At 41.1% G+C, this 3,885-nt stretch overlaps 1 long non-coding RNA gene and 1 pseudogene across 1 annotated transcript; one reads left to right on the forward strand and one right to left on the reverse strand.

Annotated features, from left to right (window-relative positions):
- The first annotated feature begins 641 nt into the window (after positions 1-641).
- Positions 642-3,885, forward strand: LOC133564292 (uncharacterized). Its single transcript, XR_009809265.1, has 2 exons — positions 642-734; positions 2,770-3,885. It is a non-coding gene; the product is annotated as an uncharacterized LOC133564292 (long non-coding RNA).
- On the reverse strand, positions 2,495-3,611 carry LOC133564291 (trace amine-associated receptor 13c-like; annotated as a pseudogene).

Below are 3,885 nucleotides of genomic sequence, written 5' to 3' on the forward strand. Positions count from 1 at the left end.
TTAAACAACACTCAATAAACGTTTGGGAACTGAGGAAACTAATTGTTGAAGCTTTGAAAGTGGAATTCTTTCCCATTCTTGTTTTATGTAGAGCTTCAGTCGTTCAACAGTCCGGGGTCTCCGCTGTCGTATTTTACGCTTCATAATGCGTCACACATTTTCAATAGAAGACAGGTCTGGACTGCAGGCGGGCCTGGAAAGTACCCGCACTCTTTTTTTTCAAAGCCACGCTGTTGTAACACATTTGAACATCAAATACGTTGTCTTTGTAGCATATTCAACTGAATATGGAATTGAAAATGATTTGCAAATCATTGTATTCCGTTTATATTTACATCTAACACAATTTCCCAACTCATATGGAAACGGGGTTTGTATTCACAACAAGGACGTAGAATTGGGTAGGGACGCTAGGGACACGTCCCTACCAATATCCAGCCGCTACTGTGTAGTCACTATCAATACAACCGCTGCCCGTAATGTTTAGTCAATGATTATGGCACAGAAAGGGTTAAATGTCGGTCTCTGCTAGAAGTCCCGCCTCTAACCTAAATATTGCTCCCTGATTGGTTGACGCTTTCATGCTAACTTACGTGTGATTGGCTGTCCCCGCGGTCACTCCTTCTGCTTGTAAAAGCTAGCCTACATGCTAGTTGCTAGCGACCGCACGAGAGGCAGTGCAACTGTCAGTGCAAGTTGTCAACATGTTCGGCATTTGTTGTTCCTGGCACACGGTAGCTAGATGGATTTTAATATCAGTGCTGTGATTTACATTGTGTTTGTGTCTGTTTGCGTGCATGTGTGCTGTAGGTTTTGAAGGATGTCAATGAAAAAAAAACTGGATATGAAAGACTTCTTTAGGAGTCAAACTGTAAGTTACTTCAAGGGTGTATAGAGGCTCAACAATATTGAATAATTCAACAATATATCACTCCAGTCACGCCCCTTAGAGTGCTATAATGAGCATATACCATGGACTGGAGTGATATATTGCTTTTATAAAACGGTTACCAATAAAGGCAATATGACATATGAATACTCAATCAATTTAATGTAGTTTTATTCAACCAGAAATACATATTATCCAATAAAATAGCCTCGCTGTGGAAAAAATAGTCCCACCTATCCAGACGTTAGCTCCAAATTAGCACTGCATCTCGTCTTTTCCTCCGCTTTTTTTCAGGTGAAAGTCAATGCTCAGTCCCCTCTACCATTGTTAACCCTCCCCGGAGGTGAAAGTTGTTAACCTTAAACATGTGAATTCAACTACTTTAGTCTCCGTTTTTTTAACACCGTAAAAACATCAGCTGTCTTTTACTACGGACTGCAACAGTCCGTTGTCATGGATACATGACAACAACTTCCATTCATAACAGTCATGCGTGTCTGAGGCGGAGTGATAGCCAGGGCTGTGATAAGGCTTTAGAATATTTAAACCACGGTTAACAGCCAATCAGATCGCCGGTTTTAACCTTTCCGTTTTATTTTTTAAATTACTTTTTTAGTTTCATGTATTTGTGTAGAAGTGAGCAACGGTTTGAAAATACCAATGAACAAAACTTTGTGGTGGAAATACAATAAAACCTCGCTAGATTATAATTTTATTTTACAATTATAAAATATAATTAATTAATATTAAGTAATATTCATATTTAGTAAAAGCCTTTTTGCTCAGGCAGTAACTGTACCATCAAGCTCTATGGTCATTGTCCCTAATGTATCTGTCATGCATCAACATATTTTTTTGTAAGGTGACAGACAACAGTGAGGCTGGGGGAGATGGAGGAGGAAAGGCCAGAGAAGTTAGAGGAAGAGAGGCAGGAGAAGTAGAGAAGGAGAGGCTGGAGATTATTACAGTTCATTTATGTTTATTTACAATGTTGTATTGCATGAATGTATTTCTGATGTTGTTGATGGACAGTATCCATCCATCCATTTTCTACCGCTTATTCCCTTTCGGGGTCGCGGGGGGCGCTGGCGCCTATCTCAGCTACAATCGGGCGGAAGGCGGGGTACACCCTGGACATGTCGCCACCTCATCGCAGGGCAGTAGGCTATGTTAATTGACAGAATGATGCACAGTTGCAACACAGCCCTACACTAAAGAGTAAAGATGAGAACTCTTTGAAGTTGTCTCCTTTGCTTTCATTTTTGTTACTTTACCCTATAACATCTGCAAGACGTGAAATTCTGATTGCTAATGTAAAAAAAAAAAAGAAGTAAACTTTCAGAGTGCTGCCTTGGAGCACTTTTGTGTCCCCACCAATCTTAAAATGAAACTTACTCCCTTGATTCACAAGGTGAAAAACGTAAATTATGAGGGTTGAAACTTTACTATACATTTTTAATAACACGTGTTCAGTATGTACAAAAGAAGACAGTACAGGAAAATGCTCTTAAAGTTCATGTAAATGTAAGCATTTTAAGAACGTAATGTAGAGTTGCCTGCAAGCTGTGTCAAACAGGTCAGTTTTGTTAAATAAACACCATGTGTTTACATTATGTTATTTCCACAGGAGCCAGGCTGCAATACGTGCAGCGTGACAATGTGTATAACAGCTTTTCTAAACCAGGGATAAAACAAGGCGTATATCAGCGGGTTTAAACAAGAGTTGAAGTCGAACAGATACTGAACGTACTTTGCAGACGAGGAAAACGTTGAGCTTGCCAGGGAAAAAATGTAAAATGGACAGAAACACATGAGGAAGACAAGGACAAGGACACCGAGAGTCCTGGCGGCCTTTAATTCAGATTTCTTTGCTCTTCCAGAGACTGAATGTGGTTTGAGTGATGTAACATGAGAGCGCATGGCTCGGGCCTGAGACACAGCGACCACAAACACTCTCATGTACAGAGTGATGATGATGCCGAGAGGAAGGATAAAGGTCACAATGAGGTCGAGAATCCCTCCTCCAACGTCAATATTAATGACACACTCTCCAAAGCAGGAACTACACATTGGCGGATGAGCCAGTTGATCCTTCAAAATGATGCTACACAGGAGCAGAGCAAAGAACCAACAAAGACAAACGCAAAGTTGAACTCTTTTTACAGTGACTCTGGTGTTATAATGCAGGGGATCACAAATAGCCACATAACGGTCGGCTGATATCAGCACCATGTTTCCCACCGAAGCAGACGTCACGATGAAGGAGACATAGTTATACAACAAGCACGGAACATCACCAAAGGCCCAGCAGGATGCTTGCAAGTAGATCTCTCCAGGCATCACCAGGAGGCCCACCAGAAAGTCAGAGACAGCCAGAGAGAGGAGAAGAAGGTTGGTGGGAGTGTGGAGCTGCCTGGAAACAAGGAAGAAATAAAGAAAACAACGGATGTCCTAAGTGGACTAAAGAAATGTAACAAGATAAACGTCACACACGCTACTCACGACACAATAGAAAAATGTTGCTGTGAGCCTTGGAAGAGAATAAGTGCCTGAAATGGGAGATTGAGATGATGACCAGCAGGTTGAGAACCGCAGTGAGGATGCAGATGATGGACAGCAGAACACTGAAAAAAACACCTTCCGACTGATGAGATTTTGGCTTCTTGCAGGAGATGTTGATGAGTTGTGGAAAGCAGAGCTCTGGTTGGTCCTCAGTCTCCATCACGAAGAATAAGAGAGGAGAAGCCGGAGCTCTGACAGCTTTCTCTCTAAGCCTCTGTTCCACGTCCCATTTATGTCTTCAAGAGCCAAGATCTGACCCCTCGTACCTCCCATAAGCTAACCTTATTGGTCAATGTTTCTTCAGATAAAATGTCATGATGAACATTTATGAATATTAAAAATTGTAATTCTTTGCTTGGTTTGTAAATGGTGGTTAACAGCAAAGAAGAAAAAACTACTTAATTTTTCCACATTTGATAAAAACTAGAAATTGA

Source organism: Nerophis ophidion, linkage group LG13 (assembly GCF_033978795.1).
Source record: "Nerophis ophidion isolate RoL-2023_Sa linkage group LG13, RoL_Noph_v1.0, whole genome shotgun sequence".
Lineage (NCBI taxonomy): Eukaryota > Metazoa > Chordata > Actinopteri > Syngnathiformes > Syngnathidae > Nerophis > Nerophis ophidion.